Consider the following 24,027-nt stretch of genomic DNA (forward strand, 5'->3'; position numbering starts at 1 on the left):
AATGCAACAATCACACAGACACTACACAATAACAATCACAGGAAAGAAATGCAACCATGAAACGTGTCCCTAAATAATAATAATAATATCAGAAAGATATGAGGTACACAACGAATGGCAATCCCCCTCACCCTATCCCTAGATGACCACACACTAAGGATGTGAGGAGGAGTTAACCGGTCGTGTAACAATAAGCAATCACACGCATGGGGTATTCAGGGTAGGCCCGGGGCACGGGAACAACTAAGAAACCACGGAATAGTCCTGAGCGTCATCACGGGCAGGTGGACGCAAGGCGCCACCTGAGCATTAGACCCTTTTATTCAACTGCGCTCAGGACCTCATCTGATAAACGGGCAATCAAGGCCCCTGGAATCTCGCCCGTGTGTATCCCCGAGCTCCATCTAGTGGGACAGCGATATAAACAACAACATTTGCGTTCCCGGCGTCGGTTGCGTAGACGCGGGCATAGATATGGGAGCGGCTAAAAACAGTGAAGCGTACAGAAGCAAATACAGCCAGGGGCGCCCTCAAGCCTTAAGGGAACGGGCCGCAGCCCCTGGTACCGGAACGCAGATCCCTGGTCCGGGCGACGTGGGTGCATCAGGTGGGAGGGGGGTGGTGCCGTTGGCGGGGACGGGAATGGGGCAGCCCACCTGGAGAGGTTACTAGCACGTCACAGGCGGGGGGGAGGGGGGTGTGGTGGTGGGGTTTCAGCATCCGGTGGTGGAAACAGGACGCCGGGGCCGGATGATCTTCATGTATTGGTGCGCTGCATTGCTTTGGGGCTCTTGGACAGTGGGGCAGGGGTCTGTTCCATGTTCTCCAGCCAGATCAGGTCGGGCCCCTCTGGTGGTCCCTCGTCCAAACTCCCCGGTGTATACTCGATCCCCAGGTAAGCCTGGACGGCACCCGCTGCACCTGTAGTGCCCATCGCTCACTGGGCTCTCCATCCATCCCTGCCGAAATCTGATTGCATCATCCTTGGGTAGTTGGTCGGCTCCGGGCGTGTCTGCATCTGGCTCCTCCTCTGGCCCTGGAACTTTGTGTTCCTCTTGCTGGAATTACAAACTTATGTACAACAGTTAGATGTTCAAACATATTTTCCTTAATTCTATTTCTAATTACTCTAATGGAAGTCCCTTTTGGGACCCTCGAATGTTAAGTGAAGGCATGGGTCGACCCTTTAGCATTTCATGCGGGGTTAGATGTGTCGTTCTGTTAGTTTTCATGCGATAACTTATTAGTGTCAGTGGTAGTGCATCAATTCAATTTAGTGCTTGCACAAATGTTGTTAATTTTTTGTCTTGAGCGTCCCATTCACTCTTTCCACCATACCTTGTGGTTGAGGATTGGGGCGTAATCTAGTCTTTATTTGACATGCAAATGTTGAATCACATGTTTGAGTGTTCTCTGAATAAACGTTTTGTCTGAGCTTATTTCTGACGGAATTCCAAACCTTGTCTTGACTTCTCCAGTCAGAAACTTGATTACTGTAGTCACACTTTGGTCTTTTGATGGGACTGCTTCTACCCATCTGTTGAACACTGTTTTTTCAAATATTTCACACTCATTTAGCTGGATGTCAATCATTGTTTGCAAGTATGGTGAAGAAAAACCTTGTTTTCCTAATTTTTCCTAATTCTCCTCAATACCTCCCCCCTTGCGCAATGGTCAAAACCATGCGCATTAAATGATAAGCAAATCTAAGAACGCCGTTGGTGCAACCAACGTCGAAACGTCTAACCTTAACCATCAGCAAACTAAAACCAATCTTTTGGGAAGGGAAATCGAAACCAGTATGTCCAAAACCAAAGCCCAATATGGGTGGGTTTACCATCAGCCGCCTGAAACCACGCTGTTCCAAAGTAATGCACTAAACCGAAAAACGTACATGCGTTAGTGGGCTTCTATACCACAAAGGTAAAATAAAACGCGACATGCCCCGTTCCAAGACCACGTCTGCTGCAAGAGCTGACTTATCTGACTCCTGTTCCTCCTCCACCCTACACCCCACCCGGCACTTCCTATGATTGTTGCAGCTTGTGACTTCATGATCAAGTAAGCCAGTGCCCACAGCGACTCTGCCAAGTAATCGTGACTGTGCCTGCCTTAGGTTGTCCCTGGTGTCAAGGTGGGATCTTACCCGTCGTTGGCTAACCAGCCTTCCATACTGGCTCGCTGCAGGATGCCATACCTGGAAGATACAATCAATCCCCACCTATATGGTGGTATAGATCGCAAAGTGGAGGGATGGAGACAGAGTCTTCAGCCCCAACTGCCCTATGCAGCCAAGTTTGTGCATAATGAATACACCTCAGGGAAACTATAAAACAAAAAGTCATTTATCAGAGTTAAAATTATTAAAGTGTTGCAGCAGCAGTAGTGGCATTTGAAAGGTAAACCCACTACTTCCGAATCCAAATTGACAACATAGCATGTAGGATCCCTTCACAGCAGATGTAGCGCTAATCCACCTGTCATCCTTGACCAAAGAGATATACCCCATATTTTAATAGGTGTTGTCCTACTTGTACAGTTTATCAATATTACGTTTTATTTTTTATTATTATTCTTATCTTTATCATATCCATATTTATTCAATTATTCTTTCCTGTGTGAAAATAATATTAATCACTTAGTTAATAGCAACACCTTCTTTAGTCCAATTGCATTAGATTAGCATCACTGTTGTCCCATTAAAGTATCAACGTTATTGTCCTTATAACCTCCTCATGAACTTCGATGTTCATCATCATGAATGATAACTGTTGTCCTAGGAAGACAAAAAACAAAACTAAAACTAAAACAAATTAGCCATAATGTGAATATCCACTGTGTGTCTCCCTGTGACTCTCTCCCTCCTTCAGGAGAACACGCTCTCTCTCCCTCCTCAGTACGGGGTGCTGTTTGGTGCAAGACAACAGATAAGGGTGGAATGTGGCTTCTCTCTCTCTCTGCGTGTCTCCCTCCCACGTTGGGTGCGGCCATAACGCCTTGAGAGCGCGCGTGCTCCGGGGGCTGGGTGTGGGAGAAACCAGTGGTAGTTCCTTTTCTCGGCCAGCAGAGGTGAAACCTTTATAGGTGAAACCTATGGACAGAGACTACAGAGAACTTCAAACATGGCAGACGGGGAACTACAAATTTATCAAAGCCTGAAAACTCAACAGAGCTCTACCTGCATTCCTTGGATATGTGGTATTTTATGGCGTATCTTGGCCACCACACGCTTTCAGTTGAACACACTCTCTATTACCTTTCTCTGTACTGTGTGTTAGTGTGTCTCTCTGTACTGCCTTAATGGTGTAGGTCGACAAATGGGGGTGAAATGTGTTCTCTCTCTCTCACCCTTCCTCACTCCCCTTGGGGTCAAGCAGCAGCTAGGACCGTTAACAGATAAGCCTGGAATGCAACATCCTCAACTCCCCATCATGGAACAAGGCCTAATAACTATCTCTCACACACAAAAAGATCCTTCTGTCCCTTCATTCACAAATAACTTTTCACTTTATTATATATAACTTAATACTGCTCCACCTTTCCAAATTTCTATATACACAAAACTACGAAGCTGACCACCGAAATTGGTACAGGCCTCGTCAGGCCGAACCAAAACACCCTCACAGGTTCTAACTTCCATACAATTCTAGGGAGGGGAACTACAACATGAGGTGGAGTAGAGGACTTCAAATATGGTGGACGGGGACCTCAAATGGGAGGACTACACATATGGGAAAGGGGATTACACTCTGGGCCTGAAAACCATACAGAGTCCCTTCTCGTGGTCCTGAAACAACAGTTCATTGTTAGAAAAACACACACTCTATCGCCACCTCCAACTGACTAGAGGGAAAATGGTCCCTCTCGATCGTCCTCCGACTTTAGCTCTCCTTGCTATCTCTCCTTGCTATCTCTCTCGCTCCCTCTCACACAAACGCACATTCACACTGACTTCACACACGGCTCCTCTCATTCTGTCTCCCTCTCACACGCGCATACACACACTGTCTCTCTGTCTCTCTCTCACGCGCATACACACACTGTCTCTCTGTCTCTCTCTCACCCATGCTCACACTGTCTCTCTGTCTCTCTCTCACCCATGCTCTCCTATTCTTCCACCCACGCTGACTCTCGTTCTTGACTCCATACACACGCACTTGCTCTCTGGTCGTGAAGGTGGGGGTGAGAGGTCTCTGCTATCCCTAGTCTGCGTCAGTTCAGGTGTCTGTCCGTCAGTCCCCGCATATGCAATGAATATATGGCCAAGAAATCGTTGTGCTTCTTCGGGCACCTCAGATTCACTTATCAAGGGCGGCGAGCCTTAGGCCTCGAGGGTGTTCTTTCACCACGCAACGAGCCTAGTTTATCTTATTCTCTCTGTGTGTCACTCATGCCCCAGGCATACCGTTTCCTCTGCAAAGGGACTCTAACCCTGATAAAGGACTCTAACCTTCTTACCACATAGAATTATTTAATACACAAACAAAGAAGGGGACTCTAACCCCCCCCGAGGGACTCTAACCCCCTTTAAGACATAGGTGGGGACTCTAACCCCACCCGAGGGACTCTAACCCCCTTTAAGACATAGGTGGGGACTCTAACCCCACCCGAGGGACTCTAACCCCCTTTAAGACATAGGTGGGGACTCTAACCCCACCCGAGGGACTCTAACCCCCTTAAGACATAGGTGGGGACTCTAACCCCACCCGAGGGACTCTAACCCCCTTAAGACATAGGTGGGGACTCTAACCCCACCCGAGGGACTCTAACCCCCTTTAAGACATAGGTGGGGACTCTAACCCCACCCGAGGGACTCTAACCCCCTTGAGACATAGGTGGGGACTCTAACCCCCTTAAGACATAGGTGGGGACTCTAACCCCACCCGAGGGACTCTAACCCCCTTTAAGACATAAGTGTATTTATTACACATCCATTACTTGGCCATCGGTAGTCTTGTATCACTATGCCCGATTCTTATAGGCCCTATGGTCTCGAGGGTATTCTTTCACCATGCAACGAGCCGATATTCGATGTGTCACGCGTTCAGGGTCAATCGGGTTTATGGGGAAATGCTGGGATGCAGTCCTATTCGTCCCCACGAGATATCCCGTAGCGAAACGCTCTCACAGTCTCACCTCCTAATGTGGTTCCTATATAACTATGCAGAGTTTGGATTTTATCAACAGGTTCTGCCTACCTTTTGTTGGGCAGCCGCGAGGTGAGACTGCAGGAATCGGTCCGGTGCTCCGGGGTCCCGAGGTCGTGCCGCTCTCCGTCTCTCGTTTCCCAGTTGCGGTTCAATTCAACGAAAGATCACGTCGGGTTCACCAAATTGAGGGGAAAAACGGTCTGTCTAGTTACTGGACCAGATAAAATGAGACGGAGAGGTAATAAAGTCTGTCGGCACGAGGACCTTGGATTTATTAAGTAAAGTGGCAACGGTTATACAGAGTCATAAAGCGTGAGAGATCGAATATGTCTAAGTCCCTAATCAGCGCTGATGGTTCGTCCAGAGCTTCGTCTCTGTGGAAGGTCTGCTCCAGAAGAAGGTCCAGAGTCCCTGTGTGATACAGTTTTATGCTGTATCCTCCTCTCGATGAGGTGTGTGCGTTTGAGGTGTGTGTGGTTCTGTGTGTTTTTGCTTGGCCTTGGCTCCCAGGCCCTGGGATGCATGTGTAACCCTTGTGTTCCTCCTAACGAGGGAGAGCTTCGAAATGTCTCCTGTGTGATAAATTAAAACGGGGGAGTGCCCCCCCGAAGTGTCTCCTGTGTGATAATTTAATGTGGCTCTCCCGTTCTTGAGGATGACTGGTGCATTGTCTGAGTGTCTACCATTTGCCTGCTTGGGAAATGGGGCCTTGGCTCTGGCCTTGACCTGACTATATTATCATGTTTGTGTTATGTGTTAAAAGTTTAGAGCAAGAGTTGACTATATTGTAATGTGACTGCCATGTGATGTGCTCATCAGGCTAGGGTAGGAGTTAGCTATATTTGTAATGTACATGTGCTACTCAGCAGGTTATTTTTCCCAACACAAGGAAGGGGCTTAGAGGGTTGGGAGGGTCTGATGGATAGCGGGAATGTGTGGCCCCATTCACCTCTGGAGAGGAGAACATTTTTTGTTTTTTACCTTCTTTTCCTTCTGATAGAGTCTTCAGCCTCTGACTGTATGGCTGATGTTAAGCACTGTAAGGACTTTTTCAGGTAGTCCTTTGCCTTAACATATGTTGCTGAAAGTGAATGGCATGCATTAGTGACATTTAGCAAGTTGAATCTTATGGAAACATTTTCATATGCAGCATTTTTCCTTACCACAGCTATCCAAGACCCTCACGTCACCGGGCACGTCCCACGCTGCACCTGGAGGAAGGTGGTGCGCGACTGCCTTCTGGAGGCGGATATGATCATAAGAACTATGAGGCCAGAAACAATTCCATGACTCCCCTGCCACCTCCAACCAGCTGCTTGGCACTATGGTAGTGCTCCTATCTTTGAGTTCGACGACCTTCCACACTTGTGCCATCTGTCAATGAGGTGAATGAAAGAAAATAAAAAATCGCTGTGTTTTGAGTGTGAAAAATAAGCTGTAGAAATATATTTGGCCTATATATCAGTCATTGTTGTTATATATAACATAGTGTGTATGTTGCAAGATCAACAGTGATCACAGTTGATCAGTCTCAGAAATATTTGGCCTGTTAAGCCCTTTGAGACTGTAATGGTGATTAAGGGCTATACAAATACAATTTAATTGAAAATTGAATCACTATCATAAGTGGTGAGAGAACTGCATACACCAGCTTAACTATCTTCAAAGGCTTGCCGGGCTCGAGGCAAATGCCCCCTCCCCAGAATTACCTTCACAAAGACAAAAAAAATAGAAAGAAAAAGAAAGCACTTCGCAGGAAGAGTATACAATGCTACTCAGCTGAAGCACTCTAACTACTCAGATCATTCACAGCTGATTTACAGCAGTTTGTCACCACTCAGATATATATTTTTGGGCTATTTGTGTATATCGTTTTTTTTGTTTTTTTTTCGTTCATTAATTCGATTTTAGGACTTTTAAGAAAAAGTTCAATAACAAAAAATCTTTTTTTTTCTTTATTTTTTGGATTGCAGAAGACAAGGAATTAGGATTGGTGAAGAAGAGGGATGGCAACATAATGGTCTTGGTCTGGAAAAAGCACACATCTCAACCTCAAGATCATCGACCAACGTATGGACCTGAAAACAGCCTATTCGAGAGGAGGGGCAGGGATATGTGAAATGGGATTCCTTGTACCCAAATCGTCTGTAGATGATGAAGACTGAACCAGAGGATAGCACAATGTTTTGGACCAGTCCAATATCCTGTCCTACTGCTATGCAGTTGTTCCCAGTCTTTGTTGACAGGCAAAAATCTGTTGTTGCTACCTTTCTGTACTGTTTGGCAGTACTGAATTGCAGAGGCAAAGGACCATCCTGGTGTATGTCGTATAAAAGGGGTGGCTTACTTGGAGGTGGAGTAACAGTTTGATGCACCTCTGACAGTCTCTTGACTACCTGTTGTAATGGTAGTTGAGGATTTCGCAATTTTTTTTTAACTTTTCCAAGGAAGTTTTCATAAGGAAATGCAGAGACACGGTCAAGGGCACCAAACTGTTTGTACACATCAGCTAGATGTATCACCTGATGAACTGTAAATACAATTTCTCCTTGACCATATAAATCTCCAAAGCTTTTAACAAAGGCTGTTGGGACTCTATTGGCAAAATCAATCATGGGTGCAAAGAGGTTGGGGCTGAGTAATAAGAACACACCCACGGAAAACAACAGGAAGTTCTCAAAAATCTCTTCTGGTAGATTGTGCTTTAGGACCACAGGTCCACTGTAAATCATGAACTGCCTTAGTTCTGTAGCCTTCCATCTTTCTATCTCTATCAGCTCTCGTGGTTTTCGGGCAAATTCAGATGGAATATGGGGACGGAGAGCAATCAGTTTAGATGATATAGCTGAGATGACATTAGATGGCTGTCTTATGCCCAGGTTTTTGCCCTTCATCCAGAAAAGAATGAGTTTTTGGTAACACTTTATATTAAGGTACACCTATTCACCATTAAATAGTTGCTTATTAGCATGCAAATTAGTAACATATTGGCTTTTAATTAGTCATTATTAAGTACTTATTATACAACCAGTAAGCCATTAACTAAGAGTTTTCCCTCAATAACCTCAGAATTATGGCTTATTAGCAGTAAGTAAGGAAGTTGTTGCATATGAATTATGATCTTAATATGCTTTGCTTAGTATGGACTTTATAAGGTGGTAGTACCACAAGAATAGTTATTCTCCCTTAATAACACTTAATGAATATGGTCTGTTCTTACATAAAAAATACACAAAACTACAAGTGTTAATAGTGTCCAAATAACTCTAAATTAAGTCTTTGTTACTTAGAATATGTTCCCCATACTAAAGTGACATCTTGATCATTACTAATTCACTAGTAATTGAACACTTATTAACCAACACATGTTCCCTAATCTAAAGTTGCCTCCTTTTTACACTTAGTTAATATATTATAGCACATAACTACTGCAATGAACAAGCGATGGGTTACACCTTTGAAAAAAATGGATCTATCTATAGGTTCCCTCTCATTCAGTGGTAGAATAACAAAGACAGCAAGTACAAATACCTCATTTATTAAACCACTGGTTCAGGTTTTCCCAAGGCTGACAACAAATACTGCCTGAAAATTCAAACACTGACAAGTATCAATGTTTATAAACATGTCATACAATATGGTATCAAATGTATAAGCAGGTCATACTGTATGATAATACAGGTACTCTATTGTTGAACATCTGTGTGATCCTTTAACCAAAATCTGCCTGCTTAAAAAAAAACACAATATAAAATACTGCACAATATTAAGTACAAAAATACAATAAATTGCACAATCTAAAAAATATAAAACCTGCACAGCTCAACATGAACTTGCTCTTCATCAGCTAAACTACACTTGTCAAAGCTTAGAACAAATGTACTGAACTGTACAAACATTGCACTTTCACAGCCTAAACTTGCTCTATAATTACTGCATCAGGTGATTTATTTCCCCTGTGCACTAACAAGGATATAACTAAATCTGCACAGGTTAATATTTCACGTTTCCAATACAATACAACCGATCTTTAACTGAACAAAGCAGATCACTTAAGTCTTTAATATTTCATCAACTAGTTAGTGTGAATGCTGCAAAATAAAATGGAGCTTTATTCTTGATGAAAGCCACATTTTTTACTTTAGACATTTAATTTTTATTTATCATCAAATTCCTAGTATATTCAGACTCTAGAACTGAAGATCTGTATTTTTGCCTCATAATTACTTCAGAACATATATTTTTAACAGCTCTTCCAATGCTTTTATTAATAATTACTTTTCATGACCACTTGTTGCTAACAGGGCAGGTGGTTCAAGTTATGCCATTCTTACCTCTCACATGAGCTTTTCCAAGCACAGCCACAGTTGCAGATGCAGGTGGCTGTGTCCAACGTTTCTTCCGTCTTTGGATGACAACATCACTGTCCGAGGACTCACTGATGTTTGGAGAAGATGGGGGAATGACGTCATCTTCATCCATGTTACCATCGTCATCCTCGTCGTCGTCCTCCAAAGTAAATACTTTTGGTTGAGCTTTGATCAAATAGGAGGATAGATGAGACAAAGATCAGATTGTTATGAAGACATATCACACCTTTCATTACAATTACATTACATTTTGCAGATACAAGTTGCTCCCAAATCACTCACATGATTTCTTCTTTCCCATGATTTGCTCACGCAAGAAATTGCGCTCTTGCTCAAGATCCTTTATTATTTTTTCTTGCCATTGGATCCTTGCTTCTAGGAACTCCACTTTGGAGATTGATCCTTAAAAACAAAAATGAGAGCAGGATACAAAAAATATTATGATTTGACAGTATTGAGTGAGTGAGTGAGTGAGTGAGAGAGAATGACATGCATGTAACAAAGGTAGTGGACCAGATATGGTGTGTGCGGCTGCCTCAACTTGATTTGTAAGCACATGTATACTGACAAAATCTGCCAACAACTTTAATCTCAGGCAGGAAAAATCCCTAGCAAAAAATGAAACTCTGCTAAGATACACTGCTAGAAAATGAGAAATCATTACCTGATCCAATGCTGCTTATGCTGCTGCGACTTGGAGCAGAGCTTCCTTCAACTTCAGGACCTACAGTATGGCATAGGTACAACAAAATCAACATATGAATAGAGGACTTTCAATGTTTAAACACATTTGGACAAGCTAATTATTTAGGTATTGAAGTTACTTGAAAGTTGACAAAGAAAAATTTACCATCCAAATCATTTTTGGTCACCTCTGTCATCGAGTCATTTTTAGGGACTTTTAGGGACATTTTCTTCTTGGCCTTAGGCTGTAAAAATATAAATAAATTCATGTCACTATAACCGGCAAAATTTAACTTAAATAATCTACACAAGATTCAAAAGCTCTTCTTGTTCGAATGACTGCATAGTGCATAATTTATTTTTCATTACAAAATATGGTTCATACTAATTCATTAATACACAGGATCAGATGTTATAATCCCTTGTGCCAAAATCCAAGGAAAACACATATTCAGAAGCCCCTGTCCAAACCAACCTTATAAGCACGCTGGCTACTGAGCTACCAACCAAAGGTGAAAAAACACGGGACAACTAGCCCAATTAACAGCAGTAAATACAGCAGTAAGCAGTAAGCAGAATATCATTGGGGTTATCAAGTGGGCACCCTCTTTCACAGATGTTTCGTTTAAGTTAGGCCCACGACACCTCCTGAAGGCTTAACAATGAAACCAGCGTCCTGGATTCACCCCCCTCAATGCTGCCACCACATTGCCACATTTAAAGCATCTAAACACTCTTTCCTGCATCGTACCCCTAGCCCTACCCCTAACCCTGACCACACAAACACGTTGGCATATTAGCTCACGTTAGCACAGCTGGCTTACCTCAGCTTGCACCCCAGGAAGTATGTTTTCTCCTTACCCACAGCCATTCACTTGCTCGTTCTGCTGCCACGGACATGTAACTAACCGCCTGCCTCAGACTTCGTCCACAAATACCCAGTTCAGTCAGCAAGCTAATAGCAGATCTAGCAACAAACCCCCGTGCACCGATTTCAATAGGCCTTAGTCGCGAACTCCAGCCTCTCTGTGCTGCCTCTTCAGCCATCTCAGCATACTTCGCTTTCTTAAGCTCATTAGCTACTTCAACTCTGTCTTCCCAAGGAACTGTATGTTCAATAAAATAAACAATCTTCTCTAAGTCTGACCACAATAGCATATCTGGGCTTAGCCGAGTGCTAACAATGTGTGGAGGCACAACAACCTGCTGAATAAGATCCGCCTTCAATTCCCAGGCTCCTCCATTACTTAGCTGCCCGACTCTGTGCCTGCCTCTAAATGGTCTAGCCTTTTCCCCCTGATGCACAAAGTTAATTTGCCTACCCTCTTTACTAGCGGCTGATGAATTAGCTTCACCCCGTTTAGCATCAACAGCCTCTGCCAAACATTTCAATACCTGGTTGTGACGCCAAAGCATTACATATGCACCTACATTCACATTTTATGTTAATGTTACAGTTTCTTTCCTACTATTCACCCAGCTCACGTGCACACTCACGCACTCAGCTAGCTTAACGTTACATTAGCTAATTAGCCTACACACTGCAGATAAATAGGAGGGTTTACTACTCTTTAACTATGTAAACGGCCCGAGGACGGGCGTTATGATGTGCTTACAAAACTCAGGGGGAGTTTCAATTAACAGGCTAGCGCTTAACTTACCATTTTTGTTACACGAATTTCCCTCTTCACTCTCCAAACTGTGAACGAAACGGCAAATACCCACCTTCTCCGAATCTTTGACGTGACTGGTGGCTCCCTTTGGATGATTGGATGAGGATGTCACATGACAGCATAGTAACAGTCAATGATTGGATGAGAGCAACATATCGGAGGAACACGGCTACGGATTGGTAGATTGTTATGTCAATTACTGTAATGGCACTTCGCGCCATTCTTTGATGCAGGACTGCGAGACTGTCTACACATTTAGACATCAAAGAAGACGGGTGCGCTGGGCAATATTATGAGCTTTGAATCTAATATTATTCCATAGGTTTAACAAATATGTTGTTGGGTTACGAGTTTTTGAGTCTAATACATTTTAGACGGTGCCCCAAGGAAAACTACAAGTTCACCAGATGGTTAATGAAAGAAGGCCTACTTCGAAAATGGATGAAATGCCCCTCTTGCTCTCATGTTATGAAGTTGAAACGGTCCTACGGCAAAAAGGAGGCAGCATGGTGAGTAGAACAACTAGACATGTGCCTTATTTATTAATTCTTTCTTTGTGTGTAAGCATAGGGGAGTGTGCAGCATGCAGCCATCCAATTATATCTGCTAGAATTCAGTGGCAAATCCTATATTTTACGACAATTTTTTTAATACAGAAGTTATGAGTGGTGTACACACAAAATATGCTAAGTCACATCTAGACAGTCACAATACAAATCACACACACAGCTGCAAATTTTAACTTTTAAGTAAGCTACTGTTTATTTGGTAGAGATAGGGGTGTTAATGTTTCCACAAAGTATATGTGTACAAAATCTGAAATGAAAAATTGCTTTTTACCAATTTTAGATCACATTCCTGGTCATATTGTTCACCTATTTAACAATACATGCCACCAATCAGCTTGACTTTAAACTTGTACATGCACAGGGATTAATTGATTGATATCACCCTTTTCATGCTGCGTGGCACGGAAGCACAAGTGGTGACAAGTAGAGTAGAGTAGACACAGCTAAATTTACTCAAATGTCTAACCCAATTTAAGGTGTAAGTTATAGATATTACTTGTCAAGTAGGCCTAGAAATGGGACTGTTCTGTTGTGCTTTGAGATTGCATGGGGGGAGGGAATCACAAGAACTACGACCTTGTTCAATCCCAATCTTAGCTGTTTCAACACTTATACATAAACATCTATGTCCCCCTCTCCATCTTCATTTATGTTACATTTTTATTAAGTGAAATCAGCACAGTATCATAGGTTTTTATTTTGTTACATTAACCTTTGGATTTAATCATCAGGACATGCCGAGATTCCTGTCACAAAGGGAAAACGGTGTCGAGGTCCATCCGAAGTGGCTCAATGTTTGAGAATTCTCACATTCGACTGCATACGTGGATGCATTACATCTACAGGTGCGTGGTTTTACATTGTATAATAACAAAAGCCATCAAAGACAAACTCTTAACTCGGACCATAATGTTTTCTTTGAATGTTCTCACTATACTGTTGGTTGGGATGGGTCCTATAAGAGCCAATGCTTACGAGACATGAGTTTATACATTATATGGGAAGAATTCTGAACATTGGTCGAATTTATCAAGTATGTGTAATTGTATAAGTACTGGGTTGCGAAGAGTCCAATGTAGTACAAAGGTCTTGTGGATTTTTAGGTTTTAGGTGGTTCCCGGAAATTGTCTCAAAATAACTTAATTCATTGGCGAGAAAAAAAACCCACACAAGTTCAAAAGAACTTAACTTTTCTAAACAGACACTTCACTGTGCTAATTTACTCAGTATCCATTTTTTCGGTTGTTTCTTAAAACTCTTCAAAGATACAGCAGATTTAATTTGTTTTGGGATTTTATTCCATTCCTCCCCTCATACAGGGAATGTTCTTCACCCTACTTTGCTTTTGAGATTTGTTGTTTCCGGTTAAATACACTCTTGTATTCAGGCTATGAGTATCTGCTGTGTCTGCAAATGGGACTGCAAATGAGAAATTATGGTTATAATTATGACAACTTAAGAAATTGGTTTTAACCCCCCACTTCTAAATTGTGTCATTGAAATATTTATCTGGTTGATCTATTACAGATTCGCCCAAGGCCTTCGACTGAGACAAGTGGACATGCTGCAGGAAGGAATTACTCGGAGTTCTGCAACTCTGAGTAAACTTGCAGACAAGCTGCGGAGAGTTTGCAAATCAGGAATGAAAAGAATGAGAAGAAGAGGCAAGCAGACTGTTGGACAAAGAGCAAAGATTGTTATGATAGATGAAAGCAAATTTGGCCATAAAAGAAAGGTATGAAAGTTACTTAAACACTTATGAGTATTACTTTGATGCCAAATACATGATTTTGTGTCTAAAAACATGTATTTGATGTTGGTTAAGTCTGAGCTAAACTCAGCTACTGAAAGTAGAGACAATACATACATTTAAAACCTGTTTTTGCCTGAGGTGCTTGGAGGTGTATCTGCTGTATCTCGAGAAGTAACTACTGCATTATGAAATAAGATACATTGTAGTTCATTGATGCAATAGAGGGGAATGTCAGTTTTAAGAAACCACATTATTCCTACACCCCAGAACAGTTCAATATTTGTAAACATGCACCACTACTCCAAAGCTAGAGAGAACTTTTGAATTTTTGACTTATGATTTATTCTCTCCCATTTCCCACCATTATTGCAGAATCATTGTATTGTGAGTGCCATTGTCCTCATTTTGAAATATTTGCTCTTGTGAATTTCAGTACAACAGAGGACGGGCAAGCAACAGGAGTTCCTGGGTGTTCGGAATGCTAGGGATTAAGAATGACAGGAGGAGACCCATTCTTAAGATTGTGCATCACCGTTCAGTCAGGCATCTAATAAAGAAGCATGTTCGTCGTGGAAGCTCTGTCATTTCAGATGGGTGGAGGTCTTACCGCCGTCTTCAGGATGAAGGGTACAATCACCTGACTGTCAACCATCAAGATTTTTTTTGTCGACCCTGTTACAGGTGCACATACACAAAACCTGGAGAGATTTTGGGGTATTTGCAAGTCAACTATCTGGAGACAAAGAGGGAACCGCACACAAAAACTGTTGAGGGATCACTTAGATGTAATTGAGTGGACTTATTGGCGTGGAAAACATCACAATAACGGAACACTTGGAATGCTTTTGCATGACATTAGGAAAAAATATCCAGTATGAAACCTGTCTGAAATGTAGATGCAGATATCAAGTTGATATTTATACTACCAGTCAAAAGTTTCGACACACTAAATGTACTGTTACCTCCAGGGCTGTAGTGGTCAAATTAGAGGTGGGTAAACTATGAATTTTGTGATCAGACCGACCTCGACACAACGCAACGCAACGCAAAGTGTTGCGACTCTGTAAGGCAAGCCTGGCTATATTCCATTATGTTATCAATTAAAGTCATATTAAATCAATCAATGACAGTTAATGAATGTGTTTGTAGTTTATTCAAGTTATTCAAATATCAACAGTAAAGAAAGGTATGTGTAGATTAAGAACTATATCTATGGCATGTGTGTATGTGTGTGTATTAGTATGCATGCTTTTCACAGTAGTGCCCAGAGGGTCTCATGTCCTCCACGTCAGGTCCTGCCTTGCAGGGGTGTGTTCTGGGGTTCATGGCTCCCCTGTGCTTCACCAGCCAGGACTTCACATACGTGTTGGATTGAACTTTGTGGTGGCTGAGTGGTGGGCCATTCAGTTGAATAAACATCAAGGACGACACTGTGACCATGAAGTGCAGACTGCATCTCAGGGGGCACACTATGATGTTCGTTAAGCTGAACCCCCTCTCACACTCAGCAGTGCTAACTGGAATGAGATGGTCGATATTCAGGAGTGGTGCAAGGTTTTCTGGAATGATGCTTGAGTTATCCTTAAAATCCCTATAGCCTTCAAGAATTTTTCTGTCATCAAGTCTGAACCTTTGGGCAAGTTGTTTCAACTTGGATTCCCCATACGGTTCCTCTAGTCTAGGGGAACAGGCCAGTTTGCTGGGAAAATAACTTAAAAGAAAATAAATAATAATCGATTTAACCGCCAACCGCCCGAATTTAATTAAAATATATAGGTCGCGTCATCCGCCCGATCCACGGTTCAGCCGCGGAGTCCACGGCTGCAACCAGGGGCGGCCCCAGCACATTTGGCGCTCTAGGCGAGGGGGGGGGGGGGGTATGGAGCGATCGACGGGGGGGGGGGGGGGGGGGGGGGGGGGGTGAAGCGATTGTTGACGGGGGGGGGGGGGGGGGGTAGACGGGTAGACGTGGCCAATAAGTATTTTATTTTATTTTTTTATATTTTGCGCCCCCCCTCTAGATGGCGCTCTAGGCGGCCGCCTGACCCGCCTGTAGGGAAGGCCGCGCCTGCCTGCAACCGCCAACCTCGCATCTCCAAATTGAGGCTTTAACATAGCGACCGAGCTATAGCGAAGTTGATACGCCAAAACCGAAGTTTGATATGGATAGTAAAACTCTGACTGACTTTCGCTCACCTTGACAGGGGCAGTACACGGATAGCATGACTACGCATTGGCCAATCTGAATGCTCGTAGTCATTTAATAGTTCGTCAAGTAAAATTGATTTATAAATCACAAAAACAACTCATGTGAATTGATCATCTTCAGTCTTACTTTGTACTTGAGGCCTTTTTCGGGCTTCTGTTGGAGTGGGAGCACTCGAAGGTCTCTTCAAAAATCGCCTGATATCCATGGCTTATTAATGACAGGTAGGCAGGCATGATAATCCACAACGCGTAGGGCCATGTGTTTACATACTTCCTGTTTACATATTTTCCTGGATCCTGATTTGTGTCGCCGCCGCAGCCGCAAGGCACTGATTGGAGGGTCACAGACCATAATAGCATAGGCCTACAGCGCACATGAAAATGATTCAGATTACAGCGTTTATTTGTTCAACAATTTGAAACTTTGTTTTAGGTGTTTTAAAATGATACTAAATTTATTTCCGATTATTCCAATGGCAGAATACAAGGCACAGGGAACTTTGAAGTTCGTAAACGCCACTTAGAGGTGCGTAAACGCTATTTAGAGGTGCGTAAACGCTATTTCCTAAATTCCAGAGGTGCGTAAACGGCGTTTACGTGCGTTTACCCTCCACTACACCCCTGGTTACCTCTGAGAAAAATACTATTATCATGGACATGAAGGCCGAAGGCCAACTCCTTCCCTTGTTAAAGTATTAAAATGCAAGTGAGCTTCTTTGTTCAGTTAAAATTCTGTTATATTGTATTGGAAAAGTGAAATATTTGTGCACAGGGGAAATAAATCAACCTGATGCAGTAATTATAGAGCAAGTTTAGGCTGTGAAAGTGCAATGTTTGTACAGTTCAGTACATTTGTTCTAAGCTTTGACAAGTGTAGTTTAGCTGATGAAGAGCAAATTCATGTTGAGCTGTGCAGGTTTTATATTTTTTAGATTGTGCAATTTATGGTATTTTTGTACTTAATATTGTGCAGTATTTTATATTGTGTTTTTTTTAAGCAGGCAGATTTTGGTTAAAGGATCACACAGATGTTCAACAATAGAGTACCTGTATTATCATACAGTATGACCTGCTTATACATTTGATACCATATTGTATGACATGTTTATAAACATTGATACTTGTCAGTGTTTGAATTTTCAGGCAGTATTTGTTGTCAGCCTTGGGAAAACCTGAACCAGTGGTTTAATAAATGAGGTATTTGTACCACTGAATGAGAGGGAACCTATAGATAGATCCATTTTTTTCAAAGGTGTAACCCATCGCTTGTTCATTGCAGTAGTTATGTGCTATAATATATTAACTAAGTGTAAAAAGGAGGCAACTTTAGATTAGGGAACATGTGTTGGTTAATAAGTGTTCAATTACTAGTGAATTAGTAATGATCAAGATGTCACTTTAGTATGGGGAACATATTCTAAGTAACAAAGACTTAATTTAGAGTTATTTGGACACTATTAACACTTGTAGTTTTGTGTATTTTTTATGTAAGAACAGACCATATTCATTAAGTGTTATTAAGGGAGAATAACTATTCTTGTGGTACTACCACCTTATAAAGTCCATACTAAGCAAAGCATATTAAGATCATAATTCATATGCAACAACTTCCTTACTTACTGCTAATAAGCAATAATTCTGAGGTTATTGAGGGAAAACTCTTAGTTAATGGCTTACTGGTTGTATAATAAGGCCATGCAGAATAAGGCATTAATAAGTACTTAATAATGACTAATTAAGAGCCAATATGTTACTAATTTGCATGCTAATAAGCAACTAATTAATGGTGAATAGGTGTACCTTAATATAAAGTGTTACCGAGTTTTTTTGTTACACCCAAACAGCAGAGGTGCATGTAATCAATGGGAAACTGGGTTACCATCTGAACAATGCCAGTAAGGGGACTAGGTCGCAGGTGGTGATCTGTGTCTGACATTAAAGCAAAGTCTTCATCTGATCTAAGCCTGGCATTTATTTCAGGATATGTCATTTTATTTTGCCACACGCCAACTTGATTGCACTGGTCACACCCAGAGTAGCCATTGTGGGACTTCATCTGTTTGACAAAAGCACGTGCTGGAGCATCACAAATGAAGGAGCACACCATCACCTTTAGAGGTTTACCTCTGAAGGTCACTCCATTCCTCAGTAGCTGGGTAAGGTCATTGACAAATTCTTTGAGGTAGTCATACACACTAGATGGTTTTCCAGTTCCACAAAACAAACCAATAATAAAAGGGTTTTTTGTGTAATCACAATCAAGCATCGCAAGAATTGGCCAAAACTGAACTTTTGAACTCTTAAAAATGGGTAAACCGTCGATGTTGAATTGTAACCGAATTGTCTGAAGGCAGCTAGGCAAATGGATTGAATTCAATTTTGATAAAATTCCCTTAGCCAATCCAAAATGGTGATATTCACCACCACCTAATGCATGCACAGCTATTTTCTTTTGAGTGCCAAGAAGTGTCCTGGCATCTTTAGGCAGCTCAGAGTGGTGTACTCTCAATATTGACAGAAGAGCGGTAACTGCAACAAGAGTAATGCCAAAAGTTGATTCCCATTGCTTTAGTTTAGCTTGTAAACTCATTTCCTCAGGCTCACTTTCATCAGAGCTGGATAACCCACTAAAATCCTCTCTTTCACTGGCATCACTGTCTGTAGTGTTTTGGCAAAGACTGTTCTCGAATTCTGAAGTTGTCCCACACAGTGCTAGATCTGGTAAGCTGGGGGGGGGGCATTTTCAGACTGATTAACTGTAATTAAATGTAATTGCTGCAAAATCTTGTTCTTGTCTCCCTTGCTTTGGACAAGACTCGCCTCCTTTTACTCCAATAAGAGGCCATCTCTGTGTGTATCGGATACAATTATGAAATGCAAGTTTGATACCCTTTCTGCCGTGAGCTTTGAATGGTCTTCAGTGTCCCATAAATATGCAAATGAAGAAGAAAAAAAACACAAAGTTAGTTTTGATGGCATAGTGTGACAACAATGAATAGTTGCATTTAACCCTTTCACATGCAAGTGAAGAATCCCCCTTCTAATAATGTATAGCCTATTAAGGACCTATTTCAGGATAAATATACAAATACATTCACTTTGAAGTGTAGAAGGTCCTACAGGCAGCTGTAAAAAAACTAAGATATACTATTTATGAGATGGCTTGCAGTGTGCTTATCTGACAGGATTAAAACCGTGCATTCTGTGTGAATGTGTATTTGAATGTTAACATTTAATAACATTCGTTTTTAGTTATGTAATAATTTGATATTTGGTATTGCCCAAGTCCCTTCAAGTTGAAAAAGCACATGCATTCTTATTATGGCCACACCTGACGTACTAAATCAACTGCGATCAGATTGGTTAAAAAAATAGAGGCTGCGTGTGATTTCAGTTCCGGTTCAATGCATTTGTAATGAGGGGGAACACTTCTGTGCAGTGTGCACATTAGTCGTCGTTGCCAGCAGGCTGCACCCGACAGCCAAGGGATTTACATGTGGCATAGCAAGGTTATGCTGCTATCCATTTGGATTTACGAAGTGGTAAAGCCGCAAATCTCCCAGCTTTCTTGCGGCATTTCACTGAGGCACGCCCCCTTTTGGTCGTAGTATCTCGTCGCTTTCAAAGTAGAGCGAGCAGAGCTGTACAACTCGCAAAGAAGATGGCTGCGCCCATAGTTAATGGGGGATGAGATGTATTTTCTTTCTATTTGTACCACGTTGGTGGTTTTAATGTCGTTTTTAAAACCTCTTACACACTTGATTTCATTGCTGCTTTAATCCGGTCACCAATATATGCATTGCACGGTCTTGCTTTGCGTGCAATTCAATGTAAAGTTTTGTTTTGAAGCTGGTTTGCTAATGATGACTAGCCTGCTACTACTCCCCCTCGTGGCTCGACAGAAACACAAATGGCAAACTGGAAGGCTGGCACAAGGGAAATACGTCAAGTTCTCGTTGTTCGTACCAGCGTACCATCCAAATGGATAGCAGCATAAGACCTAGTCTCTTTGTGTCGCTTCCTTTGAAACATAACTTCTGTTCTTTTGTACCTTTGAGGTATCTGAACACATGTTTTACTGTGTTCCAATGTTCTTCAGTTGGTTAAGATAACTTGGTTTAGACAAGTTACTGACCACAAAGCTTAGATGTGGTCGAGTGCATGTGGACAAGTATATTAAACTTCCCACTGCTGCTCCACACCTGTACTTCTTTGGCTCATTCATTTTGTCAGCATCCTCTGAGTACTCAAGCTTTGGCTCACATGGAGTCTCTCTTGGCCTGCAATCCTGCAAACCTCTCTAGTATCTTGGTTGCATATCTCTGCTTTGACATTGTAACCTGACCCTCTGTTTGGTTAAAGTGTATCCCCGGAAAATGGTTCAACCTCCCTAGATCCTTCATCTTGAACCTCTCTGCGAGCATTCTCTTCACACTGTTCAGTACATCCTCATCACTAGCGGCTACAATTAGATCATCAACCCATATGATCAAAATAACCTTTTTGTGCTGTTTTTCTCTTGTGTACACACAGTTGTCTGCAGGATTCTGATCAAAACCATTCTCAGTAAGATATGTATGTAACATTACATTCCGATTTCTCCCTGACTGTTTTAGACCATATAAAGACTTCTGTAATTTACACACCATTTTTTCACCAGTTTCAGACTCTTTCTCAAAACCTTGTGGTTGCTCCATATATATTTCACAGTCAATCGGTGCATGCAAATAGGCCGTCTTAACGTCCATCTGGTGCAAAATAAGATTCTCCTGTTCTGCCTTTTGCATGACCACCCTCACACTTGTCATATCTGCTGTAGGTGAGAATGTCTCTTCATAGTCAATCCCTTGTTTTTGACTGTAGCCTTTCGCTACAAACCTCGCCTTGTACTTGTCTGATCCGTCGATATCACTCTTGAGTGCATAGACCAACCTACCCCCCACTGCCTGTTTACCCGGTGGCAACTGAGTGAGGCTGTAGTCTTGTTCTCCTCCAGTGATCGCATCTCCTCATCCATTGCATTTTTCCACTGCTTTGACTTTGTTGATGCTATGGCGTCCTGGTAGGTTTGCGGAATGTCGCATACGGCTCTGTAACAGAAGTCAACAGCTGTTTGCAGTTTGTCAACCTTGTCCTCGGTCTCAAACTCCTGCAGGTGAGATGGACTCCTCCTGTTTCTCGTGGGTTCCTTCTGTTTACAATCTGTTCAGGTAAAACCTCAGAAGCACCACTTTGAACACCCTGACCTGGTAAATTTTTTACACATTCATCAACATTTTCTTGCATATTGACCTTGGGATGTACCTCTCTATCACTACATTCTATGTGTGACTCTGGCGTTTGTGTTTCTCTCTGTGGCTGCCTTGGTTGGGAATTTTACCAACCTGTGTTTCTGAACCCTCTCTGTGTCAGGATAGTATACCAGGTAAGCTGGGCTGTTTTTGACGTTTTCTTTGTGCGTCTGCTGTAACACCTGTTTCTCACGTAAGCTGCTGTCTGGATAGCATAGTTCCATAGCTTGTCTGGTAGTTTACTTTCTATCAGAAAACATCTGGCCATATCATACAGTGTTCGCCGCCCTCTCTCTGCTGTGCCGTTTTGGTGGGGCGAATAGGGCGCAGACGTCTCGTGCCTGATTTTATTCTTCCTTAACAGTGTTTGGAAGTTTCCACATGTAAACTCAGTGCCATTGTCTGAACGGATACACTTGACTTCTCCATAAGGTGCTATGTCGGCCAAGAACCGTTCTGTGGCCTGTACTGCATCACTTTTGGACCTTAGAAAATACACCAATATGGTACCTGAGTAGTCGTCTGTAAAAGACTGTGTATATTTGTGTCCATCTATGCTCGGTGTTCGCATGGGACCTGCTAAGTCAGTGTGCACAAGTTCCAAAGGTTTCTTAGCCTTACTGTCTGGCTCCCTATTCCTTGTTTGGGTGAATTTTCCCTGTGTACACACTTCACAAAATGCTGGCCTTACTGCACCTCCCTCTATCTCCATGCCTTCCACTATACCCTGTAACTTCTGTACATCTTCATAGTTACAATGACCCAAAATCTCGTGCCAGGTTTGTCCCAGGCTGTGGAACTCCCTCCCCCCACACATAAAACAGTCAGACACCATTACAACCTTCAAGTCACAACTCAAAACTCACCTGTTCAAACTCGCACACAATGTCTAACTGATCACTGTCTTGATTGTTTGATTGTCTTGTTTTTGTTTTATTTATTTATTTATTTTTTTTCCACAATGTCTTGTTTTTAAACGATGTATATGACTTTATGCTCTGTAAGGTGACCTTGGGTGCCTTGAAAGGCGCCTCTAAATTAAATGTATTATTATTTATTATTATTACACAACCCAGTATCACGCGATTTCGTGCTCATGCGCACGAACGTTAATCTATTGAATCGTGTTCCAGAGCACGATAGTCCGACTTTTTTCGTGCTACACAGAACGAAATGTAAACCAATGCATTCTGAATGGCAGTGTTCTCAGACAAATAACGTGCTCCACAAAACGCTACGAGAGAGAGAGAAAGAGAGAGAGGGAGGGACAGAGAGAGAGAGCGAGAGAGAGGCTTCAGAAAGGGTGTGCGCAGATAGTACAGTGCACCCTAGTTATGTTTATGCCAAAACCACAAATGCTATATATATATATATACATATATATATATATATATATATTGCCTAATCATATATATTGCCTATATATATAATTAGGCTATAATTATATTATTTAGCGTGTAATGAGACAATCTATAGCCAAATTGTCGAAGATGCCCGAGAATCTCCGGAAATATCAGCATGGGAAATCGGCGCATCAGACCCATGAACCTATGGAGAAAGACGTCATCTCAAGCGGGAGAGAACGTTTGCGGTGCTGGTTTGTGTCACGCAAGTACAGGGCTCTCAAGTCTCATGAATTCGGCGTGAGACACACGCAATTCAACCCATGCACACGCTCGAACCTGGTCTCACGAACATACGTGACACTGTCACGTTATTTAATCTATTGAAACGTGATCAGGGACACGTATTTTCTAAATTTTGTATTTCAATTGGAAGTATTTTTCATGTCACTAAGCACGACTTCCAAACTAAGGTTCTGTCCGGGAGCGTTCTCCCTATGTCCCTTAAGGAGCTCCGTACAGATTATTCATTGTTGAAAATTGTCTGTGATAACTAACAAATGACAGCTTTTGGCCACCCGTTTCTACTTAAAATTGTCTGTGATAACTAACAATATGACAGCTTTTGGCCACCCGTTTCTTCTTTCACCTTTGATTCTGAGAAATTGTACACAGTACACGGATATATTAAATGCAGGTGCGCTACTCTGTAGGCAAACCGCGAAGGAAAAAAGGGTAGCTGCTTCATCTGTTCTTTTTAGAATTGTATGTCTTGATGTTTATATTATCTAGCCATCTATTCTCTTGTTTTTGGCTATGTGAATGAAAGTCCGCGTCGATGCCTCGCAAGTCCAGTGTCGCGAGCGGACGTTGCCATGACATCTAGAAATCATACCGTATTTAATGGGTTATCATTAATATTGATGTGTAGGGGTTGATTATAACTCGTGAATAATATTGTTTAGAGCACGGTCTGGGGGAATACT

At 42.1% G+C, this 24,027-nt stretch overlaps 2 long non-coding RNA genes across 2 annotated transcripts in view; both read left to right on the top strand.

Moving 5' to 3' along the window:
* LOC130405464 (uncharacterized) overlaps positions 1–12,124 on the top strand; it is a 36,731-nt gene extending 24,607 nt beyond the window's left edge. The window contains exons 2-3 of the long non-coding RNA XR_008904340.1: positions 6,319–6,535; positions 7,124–12,124. This is a non-coding gene — a long non-coding RNA (uncharacterized LOC130405464). The remainder of the gene's footprint in view (positions 1–6,318; positions 6,536–7,123) is intronic.
* An 81-nt stretch (positions 12,125–12,205) lies between these two features.
* On the top strand, positions 12,206–15,947 carry LOC130405462 (uncharacterized). Its single transcript, XR_008904338.1, has 3 exons — positions 12,206–13,291; positions 13,974–14,181; positions 14,633–15,947. It is a non-coding gene; the product is annotated as an uncharacterized LOC130405462 (long non-coding RNA).
* The last annotated feature ends 8,080 nt before the right edge of the window (positions 15,948–24,027 follow it).

The sequence above is a fragment of the Gadus chalcogrammus genome, chromosome 16, assembly GCF_026213295.1.
Source record: "Gadus chalcogrammus isolate NIFS_2021 chromosome 16, NIFS_Gcha_1.0, whole genome shotgun sequence".
NCBI classification, from domain to species: domain Eukaryota; kingdom Metazoa; phylum Chordata; class Actinopteri; order Gadiformes; family Gadidae; genus Gadus; species Gadus chalcogrammus.